General features: G+C 46.4%; 6 non-coding genes across 6 annotated transcripts; all 6 read right to left on the reverse strand.

Moving 5' to 3' along the window:
* On the reverse strand, positions 1–191 carry LOC130321642 (U2 spliceosomal RNA). Its single transcript, XR_008867332.1, has one exon. It is a non-coding gene; the product is annotated as a U2 spliceosomal RNA (small nuclear RNA).
* Positions 192–2281: 2090 nt separating this feature from the next.
* LOC130321643 (U2 spliceosomal RNA) lies at positions 2282–2472 on the reverse strand. The gene has a single exon (XR_008867333.1). It is a non-coding gene; the product is annotated as a U2 spliceosomal RNA (small nuclear RNA).
* A 2087-nt stretch (positions 2473–4559) lies between these two features.
* LOC130321644 (U2 spliceosomal RNA) lies at positions 4560–4750 on the reverse strand. Its single transcript, XR_008867334.1, has one exon. It is a non-coding gene; the product is annotated as a U2 spliceosomal RNA (small nuclear RNA).
* Positions 4751–6834: 2084 nt separating this feature from the next.
* LOC130321645 (U2 spliceosomal RNA) lies at positions 6835–7025 on the reverse strand. Its single transcript, XR_008867335.1, has one exon. It is a non-coding gene; the product is annotated as a U2 spliceosomal RNA (small nuclear RNA).
* A 2098-nt stretch (positions 7026–9123) lies between these two features.
* LOC130321646 (U2 spliceosomal RNA) lies at positions 9124–9314 on the reverse strand. The gene has a single exon (XR_008867336.1). It is a non-coding gene; the product is annotated as a U2 spliceosomal RNA (small nuclear RNA).
* A 2096-nt stretch (positions 9315–11410) lies between these two features.
* LOC130321648 (U2 spliceosomal RNA) lies at positions 11411–11601 on the reverse strand. The gene has a single exon (XR_008867337.1). It is a non-coding gene; the product is annotated as a U2 spliceosomal RNA (small nuclear RNA).
* Between the last annotated feature and the right edge of the window lie 556 nt (positions 11602–12157).

Raw genomic sequence — 12157 nt, forward strand, 5'->3', positions numbered from 1 at the left:
GGGTGGTGCACTGTACCCGAAGATACTGCCATATCGGGTCAATGCATAGGGCGACGGAAGCAAGCTTCGAAATCGGCCCCCGTTCTCAAAAATCCATTTAATATATGGTCCCCAGATAGGGGACGTATCAGATATTAAACTGATAAGAACAGATACTACACTTGATCTTAGCCAAAAGGCCGAGAAGCGATAACCGTGAAAGGGGCGGGCCCAACAAGGTCCCCTTCATGGGCACTATCACTGCTTGCTGTCAGGGAGGCTGCCAGACAATTTTCCATGCACACTCTGGGCTGGGGGGCAGTCAACCACCAGTACACACAGCAGAACCTAAACCCATACCATTATTGCTAAGCAGCAAGACAGGGGCCCATTGCACTCCCACGGGGCCTTTTTAAATGCAATCCATAACCCGGATTTGCCAGGAACCCTTCTTACTCCTCCTACTTGCATGTGACACTGGGCTTAGGATCTGCATAGGAAACACACACACAAGCACACACCTACCTTTGTTGCCTGCAGATGCCTCCTTGGCTGTCCCCAAACGGTATCAAACCAACACCCACGGGAAGCTGTAAGCATAGAGGACATGCCTGCACCCCATTGGACTTACCTGTGTGGGTTAAATCCGGGTTATTTGACAACCTATGGCGGTGATGGTTCTGCTCAGGCAGAGCAGTGCTGATGCTCCTCATAAAGCTGTCGCTGCTGTGAAGGTTCTAGGTGACATCACAAATCCCTATGGTTACATACACAACAAAGCTGGGTTGTTGTTGTTTACACTCTGCAAGGCCTGTGGAAGTGAGTGACATCATAGCACTGTAGTTCTGAGGGTTCTAGATGGATGCAACAATCTCCTGTTGCTTCTATGAAGGCCGTAATAGACGACATCACCAAACAGCTCCATAGTCACATACACAGCAAAGGAGAGATGTTGTTTACACCTAGTGATGTCAGTGGTATTGAGTGACATCACAGCACAGTGCTAAGGCTCCTGGGCCTGGACACAGCAGCGGCTGCAATATCTCAACGGAGAATACGTTTATATCTATGTGTGTGTGTGCGCGTATATATATATATATATATATATATATATATATATATATATATATATATATATATTTCTCCGCCGAAATCACTTTTAAACCCATTTCCACCTTTTTTTCCCTTCTCTTCCTCTTACTTTTTTTTCACGTTTTTTTACGTTTTTCTCCTTTTCGCCTCTTTTCTGGGCGTATTATTCTTCTTTTTCTTCTTTTTTTTCGTCTAATGCATACCCCATCAGTGCAGCAATGCTTATTCAATACCGCCAGCAGATGGAGACACTGGGGGATAATTTTCTAAGGATTTATATTGATTTTTCCTGTCTGAATTTGTCGCACAGAAAGTTGCAGGCCAAATATGTGTGACATTTCTGCGACTTTAGCTTCTAGAGCATTTTTACAACATTATACATAGGTGCTGAATACATAAAAAGCGACTGTTCAGCGACAGACAAGTCGCATCGGCTGAAAGTAGGCCAGAATGTCAGTCCATGTTGGAGCAGGTTTAGATACAGTCTAAAGCATAGATCTCAAAGTCTGTGCACAGAATTTAGCAAGGGCCTCGCACCTTCTGATGCATCAGGTAGGTGCACAATAGCATAGCCTAACCCTCTGTACTTTGGTCTATATTGATGCGGGACATAGACAGCCAGCTGATGACCAATCCATTAGTGCAATGGATGGCTGGAAGCATTTGTCTTTGCCTTTGCAATACCACAGAAGCAATGCATGGTCAATGTACAGCAATGACACACCTGTGTGAACAGCCAGGAGACCCCCCCCCCCCATGTTATGTTACATAAATACATAGTTAGTACGGTCGAAAAAAGACATATGTCCATCAAGTTCAACCAGGGAATTAAGGGGTAGGGGTGTGGCGCGATATTGGGGAAGGGATGAGATTTTATATTTCTTCATAAGCATTAATCTTATTTTGTCAATTAGGAACATTCAGCACCCACCCGCTATCAAGGCAGCTGCCTATCATGTCATGCCCTACCTGCACAGGTGTGCTGGCTACTCAAATGATCCAATTAAGGAGGCCATTTAGTCAGCAGCAGCAGAAGTCCTGTGCCTGGACGCTCCAACAGGGGCCAGACACAAGCAGAAGCAGAAGCAGCAGCAGCACCACCTTTTGTTTTTTGGCTGCAGCAGCAGCAAGGCCCACAGGGCTGGCTAGCTGGCTAGCCAGCAAGCAGGTAGCAATGAAAGTAGGAATCTTTCTTTTTAACCCTGTAAGGGGGTGGTGCACTGTACCCGAAGATACTGCCATATCGGGTCAATGCATAGGGCGACGGAAGCAAGCTTCGAAATCGGCCCCCGTTCTCAAAAATCCATTTAATATATGGTCCCCAGATAGGGGACGTATCAGATATTAAACTGATAAGAACAGATACTACACTTGATCTTAGCCAAAAGGCCGAGAAGCGATAACCGTGAAAGGGGCGGGCCCAACAAGGTCCCCTTCATGGGCACTATCACTGCTTGCTGTCAGGGAGGCTGCCAGACAATTTTCCATGCACACTCTGGGCTGGGGGGCAGTCAACCACCAGTACACACAGCAGAACCTAAACCCATACCATTATTGCTAAGCAGCAAGACAGGGGCCCATTGCACTCCCACGGGGCCTTTTTAAATGCAATCCATAACCCGGATTTGCCAGGAACCCTTCTTACTCCTCCTACTTGCATGTGACACTGGGCTTAGGATCTGCATAGGAAACACACACACAAGCACACACCTACCTTTGTTGCCTGCAGATGCCTCCTTGGCTGTCCCCAAACGGTATCAAACCAACACCCACGGGAAGCTGTAAGCATAGAGGACATGCCTGCACCCCATTGGACTTACCTGTGTGGGTTAAATCCGGGTTATTTGACAACCTATGGCGGTGATGGTTCTGCTCAGGCAGAGCAGTGCTGATGCTCCTCATAAAGCTGTCGCTGCTGTGAAGGTTCTAGGTGACATCACAAATCCCTATGGTTACATACACAACAAAGCTGGGTTGTTGTTGTTTACACTCTGCAAGGCCTGTGGAAGTGAGTGACATCATAGCACTGTAGTTCTGAGGGTTCTAGATGGATGCAACAATCTCCTGTTGCTTCTATGAAGGCCGTAATAGACGACATCACCAAACAGCTCCATAGTCACATACACAGCAAAGGAGAGATGTTGTTTACACCTAGTGATGTCAGTGGTATTGAGTGACATCACAGCACAGTGCTAAGGCTCCTGGGCCTGGACACAGCAGCGGCTGCAATATCTCAACGGAGAATACGTTTATATCTATGTGTGTGTGTGCGCGTATATATATATATATATATATATATATATATATATATTTCTCCGCCGAAATCACTTTTAAACCCATTTCCACCTTTTTTTCCCTTCTCTTCCTCTTACTTTTTTTTCACGTTTTTTTACGTTTTTCTCCTTTTCGCCTCTTTTCTGGGCGTATTATTCTTCTTTTTCTTCTTTTTTTTCGTCTAATGCATACCCCATCAGTGCAGCAATGCTTATTCAATACCGCCAGCAGATGGAGACACTGGGGGATAATTTTCTAAGGATTTATACTGATTTTTCCTGTCTGAATTTGTCGCACAGAAAGTTGCAGGCCAAATATGTGTGACATTTCTGCGACTTTAGCTTCTAGAGCATTTTTACAACATTATACATAGGTGCTGAATACATAAAAAGCGACTGTTCAGCGACAGACAAGTCGCATCGGCTGAAAGTAGGCCAGAATGTCAGTCCATGTTGGAACAGGTTTAGATACAGTCTAAAGCATAGATCTCAAAGTCTGTGCACAGAATTTAGCAAGGGCCTCGCACCTTCTGATGCATCAGGTAGGTGCACAATAGCATAGCCTAACCCTCTGTACTTTGGTCTATATTGATGCGGGACATAGACAGCCAGCTGATGACCAATCCATTAGTGCAATGGATGGCTGGAAGCATTTGTCTTTGCCTTTGCAATACCACAGAAGCAATGCATGGTCAATGTACAGCAATGACACACCTGTGTGAACAGCCAGGAGACCCCCCCCCCCCCCCCCCATGTTATGTTACATAGTTACATAGTTAGTACGGTCGAAAAAAGACATATGTCCATCAAGTTCAACCAGGGAATTAAGGGGTAGGGGTGTGGCGCGATATTGGGGAAGGGATGAGATTTTATATTTCTTCATAAGCATTAATCTTATTTTGTCAATTAGGAACATTCAGCACCCACCCGCTATCAAGGCAGCTGCCTATCATGTCATGCCCTACCTGCACAGGTGTGCTGGCTACTCAAATGATCCAATTAAGGAGGCCATTTAGTCAGCAGCAGCAGAAGTCCTGTGCCTGGACGCTCCAACAGGGGCCAGACACAAGCAGAAGCAGAAGCAGCAGAAGCAGCAGCAGCACCACCTTTTGTTTTTTGGCTGCAGCAGCAGCAAGGCCCACAGGGCTGGCTAGCTGGCTAGCCAGCAAGCAGGTAGCAATGAAAGTAGGAATCTTTCTTTTTAACCCTGTAAGGGGGTGGTGCACTGTACCCGAAGATACTGCCATATCGGGTCAATGCATAGGGCGACGGAAGCAAGCTTCGAAATCGGCCCCCGTTCTCAAAAATCCATTTAATATATGGTCCCCAGATAGGGGACGTATCAGATATTAAACTGATAAGAACAGATACTACACTTGATCTTAGCCAAAAGGCCGAGAAGCGATAACCGTGAAAGGGGCGGGCCCAACAAGGTCCCCTTCATGGGCACTATCACTGCTTGCTGTCAGGGAGGCTGCCAGACAATTTTCCATGCACACTCTGGGCTGGGGGGCAGTCAACCACCAGTACACACAGCAGAACCTAAACCCATACCATTATTGCTAAGCAGCAAGACAGGGGCCCATTGCACTCCCACGGGGCCTTTTTAAATGCAATCCATAACCCGGATTTGCCAGGAACCCTTCTTACTCCTCCTACTTGCATGTGACACTGGGCTTAGGATCTGCATAGGAAACACACACACAAGCACACACCTACCTTTGTTGCCTGCAGATGCCTCCTTGGCTGTCCCCAAACGGTATCAAACCAACACCCACGGGAAGCTGTAAGCATAGAGGACATGCCTGCACCCCATTGGACTTACCTGTGTGGGTTAAATCCGGGTTATTTGACAACCTATGGCGGTGATGGTTCTGCTCAGGCAGAGCAGTGCTGATGCTCCTCATAAAGCTGTCGCTGCTGTGAAGGTTCTAGGTGACATCACAAATCCCTATGGTTACATACACAACAAAGCTGGGTTGTTGTTGTTTACACTCTGCAAGGCCTGTGGAAGTGAGTGACATCATAGCACTGTAGTTCTCAGGGTTCTAGATGGATGCAACAATCTCCTGTTGCTTCTATGAAGGCCGTAATAGACGACATCACCAAACAGCTCCATAGTCACATACACAGCAAAGGAGAGATGTTGTTTACACCTAGTGATGTCAGTGGTATTGAGTGACATCACAGCACAGTGCTAAGGCTCCTGGGCCTGGACACAGCAGCGGCTGCAATATCTCAACGGAGAATACGTTTATATCTATGTGTGTGTGTGCGCGTATATATATATATATATATATATATATATATATATATTTCTCTGCCGAAATCACTTTTAAACCCATTTCCACCTTTTTTTCCCTTCTCTTCCTCTTACTTTTTTTTCACGTTTTTTTACGTTTTTCTCCTTTTCGCCTCTTTTCTGGGCGTATTATTCTTCTTTTTCTTCTTTTTTTTCGTCTAATGCATACCCCATCAGTGCAGCAATGCTTATTCAATACCGCCAGCAGATGGAGACACTGGGGGATAATTTTCTAAGGATTTATACTGATTTTTCCTGTCTGAATTTGTCGCACAGAAAGTTGCAGGCCAAATATGTGTGACATTTCTGCGACTTTAGCTTCTAGAGCATTTTTACAACATTATACATAGGTGCTGAATACATAAAAAGCGACTGTTCAGCGACAGACAAGTCGCATCGGCTGAAAGTAGGCCAGAATGTCAGTCCATGTTGGAGCAGGTTTAGATACAGTCTAAAGCATAGATCTCAAAGTCTGTGCACAGAATTTAGCAAGGGCCTCGCACCTTCTGATGCATCAGGTAGGTGCACAATAGCATAGCCTAACCCTCTGTACTTTGGTCTATATTGATGCGGGACATAGACAGCCAGCTGATGACCAATCCATTAGTGCAATGGATGGCTGGAAGCATTTGTCTTTGCCTTTGCAATACCACAGAAGCAATGCATGGTCAATGTACAGCAATGACACACCTGTGTGAACAGCCAGGAGACCCCCCCCCCCCCCCATGTTATGTTACATAGTTACATAGTTAGTACGGTCGAAAAAAGACATATGTCCATTAAGTTCAACCAGGGAATTAAGGGGTAGGGGTGTGGCGCGATATTGGGGAAGGGATGAGATTTTATATTTCTTCATAAGCATTAATCTTATTTTGTCAATTAGGAACATTCAGCACCCACCCGCTATCAAGGCAGCTGCCTATCATGTCATGCCCTACCTGCACAGGTGTGCTGGCTACTCAAATGATCCAATTAAGGAGGCCATTTAGTCAGCAGCAGCAGAAGTCCTGTGCCTGGACGCTCCAACAGGGGCCAGACACAAGCAGAAGCAGAAGCAGCAGAAGCAGCAGCAGCACCACCTTTTGTTTTTTGGCTGCAGCAGCAGCAAGGCCCACAGGGCTGGCTAGCTGGCTAGCCAGCAAGCAGGTAGCAATGAAAGTAGGAATCTTTCTTTTTAACCCTGTAAGGGGGTGGTGCACTGTACCCGAAGATACTGCCATATCGGGTCAATGCATAGGGCGACGGAAGCAAGCTTCGAAATCGGCCCCCGTTCTCAAAAATCCATTTAATATATGGTCCCCAGATAGGGGACGTATCAGATATTAAACTGATAAGAACAGATACTACACTTGATCTTAGCCAAAAGGCCGAGAAGCGATAACCGTGAAAGGGGCGGGCCCAACAAGGTCCCCTTCATGGGCACTATCACTGCTTGCTGTCAGGGAGGCTGCCAGACAATTTTCCATGCACACTCTGGGCTGGGGGGCAGTCAACCACCAGTACACACAGCAGAACCTAAACCCATACCATTATTGCTAAGCAGCAAGACAGGGGCCCATTGCACTCCCACGGGGCCTTTTTAAATGCAATCCATAACCCGGATTTGCCAGGAACCCTTCTTACTCCTCCTACTTGCATGTGACACTGGGCTTAGGATCTGCATAGGAAACACACACACAAGCACACACCTACCTTTGTTGCCTGCAGATGCCTCCTTGGCTGTCCCCAAACGGTATCAAACCAACACCCACGGGAAGCTGTAAGCATAGAGGACATGCCTGCACCCCATTGGACTTACCTGTGTGGGTTAAATCCGGGTTATTTGACAACCTATGGCGGTGATGGTTCTGCTCAGGCAGAGCAGTGCTGATGCTCCTCATAAAGCTGTCGCTGCTGTGAAGGTTCTAGGTGACATCACAAATCCCTATGGTTACATACACAACAAAGCTGGGTTGTTGTTGTTTACACTCTGCAAGGCCTGTGGAAGTGAGTGACATCATAGCACTGTAGTTCTGAGGGTTCTAGATGGATGCAACAATCTCCTGTTGCTTCTATGAAGGCCGTAATAGACGACATCACCAAACAGCTCCATAGTCACATACACAGCAAAGGAGAGATGTTGTTTACACCTAGTGATGTCAGTGGTATTGAGTGACATCACAGCACAGTGCTAAGGCTCCTGGGCCTGGACACAGCAGCGGCTGCAATATCTCAACGGAGAATACGTTTATATCTATGTGTGTGTGTGCGCGTATATATATATATATATATATATATATATATATATATATATATATATATATTTCTCCGCCGAAATCACTTTTAAACCCATTTCCACCTTTTTTTCCCTTCTCTTCCTCTTACTTTTTTTTCACGTTTTTTTACGTTTTTCTCCTTTTCGCCTCTTTTCTGGGCGTATTATTCTTCTTTTTCTTCTTTTTTTTCGTCTAATGCATACCCCATCAGTGCAGCAATGCTTATTCAATACCGCCAGCAGATGGAGACACTGGGGGATAATTTTCTAAGGATTTATACTGATTTTTCCTGTCTGAATTTGTCGCACAGAAAGTTGCAGGCCAAATATGTGTGACATTTCTGCGACTTTAGCTTCTAGAGCATTTTTACAACATTATACATAGGTGCTGAATACATAAAAAGCGACTGTTCAGCGACAGACAAGTCGCATCGGCTGAAAGTAGGCCAGAATGTCAGTCCATGTTGGAGCAGGTTTAGATACAGTCTAAAGCATAGATCTCAAAGTCTGTGCACAGAATTTAGCAAGGGCCTCGCACCTTCTGATGCATCAGGTAGGTGCACAATAGCATAGCCTAACCCTCTGTACTTTGGTCTATATTGATGCGGGACATAGACAGCCAGCTGATGACCAATCCATTAGTGCAATGGATGGCTGGAAGCATTTGTCTTTGCCTTTGCAATACCACAGAAGCAATGCATGGTCAATGTACAGCAATGACACACCTGTGTGAACAGCCAGGAGACCCCCCCCCCCCCCCATGTTATGTTACATAGTTACATAGTTAGTACGGTCGAAAAAAGACATATGTCCATCAAGTTCAACCAGGGAATTAAGGGGTAGGGGTGTGGCGCGATATTGGGGAAGGGATGAGATTTTATATTTCTTCATAAGCATTAATCTTATTTTGTCAATTAGGAACATTCAGCACCCACCCGCTATCAAGGCAGCTGCCTATCATGTCATGCCCTACCTGCACAGGTGTGCTGGCTACTCAAATGATCCAATTAAGGAGGCCATTTAGTCAGCAGCAGCAGAAGTCCTGTGCCTGGACGCTCCAACAGGGGCCAGACACAAGCAGAAGCAGAAGCAGCAGAAGCAGCAGCAGCACCACCTTTTGTTTTTTGGCTGCAGCAGCAGCAAGGCCCACAGGGCTGGCTAGCTGGCTAGCCAGCAAGCAGGTAGAAATGAAAGTAGGAATCTTTCTTTTTAACCCTGTAAGGGGGTGGTGCACTGTACCCGAAGATACTGCCATATCGGGTCAATGCATAGGGCGACGGAAGCAAGCTTCGAAATCGGCCCCCGTTCTCAAAAATCCATTTAATATATGGTCCCCAGATAGGGGACGTATCAGATATTAAACTGATAAGAACAGATACTACACTTGATCTTAGCCAAAAGGCCGAGAAGCGATAACCGTGAAAGGGGCGGGCCCAACAAGGTCCCCTTCATGGGCACTATCACTGCTTGCTGTCAGGGAGGCTGCCAGACAATTTTCCATGCACACTCTGGGCTGGGGGGCAGTCAACCACCAGTACACACAGCAGAACCTAAACCCATACCATTATTGCTAAGCAGCAAGACAGGGGCCCATTGCACTCCCACGGGGCCTTTTTAAATGCAATCCATAACCCGGATTTGCCAGGAACCCTTCTTACTCCTCCTACTTGCATGTGACACTGGGCTTAGGATCTGCATAGGAAACACACACACAAGCACACACCTACCTTTGTTGCCTGCAGATGCCTCCTTGGCTGTCCCCAAACGGTATCAAACCAACACCCACGGGAAGCTGTAAGCATAGAGGACATGCCTGCACCCCATTGGACTTACCTGTGTGGGTTAAATCCGGGTTATTTGACAACCTATGGCGGTGATGGTTCTGCTCAGGCAGAGCAGTGCTGATGCTCCTCATAAAGCTGTCGCTGCTGTGAAGGTTCTAGGTGACATCACAAATCCCTATGGTTACATACACAACAAAGCTGGGTTGTTGTTGTTTACACTCTGCAAGGCCTGTGGAAGTGAGTGACATCATAGCACTGTAGTTCTGAGGGTTCTAGATGGATGCAACAATCTCCTGTTGCTTCTATGAAGGCCGTAATAGACGACATCACCAAACAGCTCCATAGTCACATACACAGCAAAGGAGAGATGTTGTTTACACCTAGTGATGTCAGTGGTATTGAGTGACATCACAGCACAGTGCTAAGGCTCCTGGGCCTGGACACAGCAGCGGCTGCAATATCTCAACGGAGAATACGTTTATATCTATGTGTGTGTGTGCGCGTATATATATATATATATATATATATATATATATATATATATATATATATTTCTCCGCCGAAATCACTTTTAAACCCATTTCCACCTTTTTTTCCCTTCTCTTCCTCTTACTTTTTTTTCACGTTTTTTTACGTTTTTCTCCTTTTCGCCTCTTTTCTGGGCGTATTATTCTTCTTTTTCTTCTTTTTTTCGTCTAATGCATACCCCATCAGTGCAGCAATGCTTATTCAATACCGCCAGCAGATGGAGACACTGGGGGATAATTTTCTAAGGATTTATACTGATTTTTCCTGTCTGAATTTGTCGCACAGAAAGTTGCAGGCCAAATATGTGTGACATTTCTGCGACTTTAGCTTCTAGAGCATTTTTACAACATTATACATAGGTGCTGAATACATAAAAAGCGACTGTTCAGCGACAGACAAGTCGCATCGGCTGAAAGTAGGCCAGAATGTCAGTCCATGTTGGAGCAGGTTTAGATACAGTCTAAAGCATAGATCTCAAAGTCTGTGCACAGAATTTAGCAAGGGCCTCGCACCTTCTGATGCATCAGGTAGGTGCACAATAGCATAGCCTAACCCTCTGTACTTTGGTCTATATTGATGCGGGACATAGACAGCCAGCTGATGACCAATCCATTAGTGCAATGGATGGCTGGAAGCATTTGTCTTTGCCTTTGCAATACCACAGAAGCAATGCATGGTCAATGTACAGCAATGACACACCTGTGTGAACAGCCAGGAGACCCCCCCCCCCCCATGTTATGTTACATAGTTACATAGTTAGTACGGTCGAAAAAAGACATATGTCCATCAAGTTCAACCAGGGAATTAAGGGGTAGGGGTGTGGCGCGATATTGGGGAAGGGATGAGATTTTATATTTCTTCATAAGCATTAATCTTATTTTGTCAATTAGGAACATTCAGCACCCACCCGCTATCAAGGCAGCTGCCTATCATGTCATGCCCTACCTGCACAGGTGCGCTGGCTACTCAAATGATCCAATTAAGGAGGCCATTTAGTCAGCAGCAGCAGAAGTCCTGTGCCTGGACGCTCCAACAGCGGCCAGACACAAGCAGAAGCAGAAGCAGCAGCAGCACCACCTTTTGTTTTTTGGCTGCAGCAGCAGCAGCAGCAGCAGCAAGGCCCACAGGGCTGGCTAGCTGGCTAGCCAGCAAGCAGGTAGCAATGAAAGTAGGAATCTTTCTTTTTAACCCTGTAAGGGGGTGGTGCACTGTACCCGAAGATACTGCCATATCGGGTCAATGCATAGGGCGACGGAAGCAAGCTTCGAAATCGGCCCCCGTTCTCAAAAATCCATTTAATATATGGTCCCCAGATAGGGGACGTATCAGATATTAAACTGATAAGAACAGATACTACACTTGATCTTAGCCAAAAGGCCGAGAAGCGATAACCGTGAAAGGGGCGGGCCCAACAAGGTCCCCTTCATGGGCACTATCACTGCTTGCTGTCAGGGAGGCTGCCAGACAATTTTCCATGCACACTCTGGGCTGGGGGGCAGTCAACCACCAGTACACACAGCAGAACCTAAACCCATACCATTATTGCTAAGCAGCAAGACAGGGGCCCATTGCACTCCCACGGGGCCTTTTTAAATGCAATCCATAACCCGGATTTGCCAGGAACCCTTCTTACTCCTCCTACTTGCATGTGACACTGGGCTTAGGATCTGCATAGGAAACACACACACAAGCACACACCTACCTTTGTTGCCTGCAGATGCCTCCTTGGCTGTCCCCAAACGGTATCAAACCAACACCCACGGGAAGCTGTAAGCATAGAGGACATGCCTGCACCCCATTGGACTTACCTGTGTGGGTTAAATCCGGGTTATTTGACAACCTATGGCGGTGATGGTTCTGCTCAGGCAGAGCAGTGCTGATGCTCCTCATAAAGCTGTCGCTGCTGTGAAGGTTCTAGGTGACATCACAAATCCCTATGGTTACA

This window comes from Hyla sarda, unplaced genomic scaffold (assembly GCF_029499605.1).
Source record: "Hyla sarda isolate aHylSar1 unplaced genomic scaffold, aHylSar1.hap1 scaffold_228, whole genome shotgun sequence".
Classification (NCBI taxonomy): Eukaryota; Metazoa; Chordata; class Amphibia; order Anura; family Hylidae; genus Hyla; species Hyla sarda.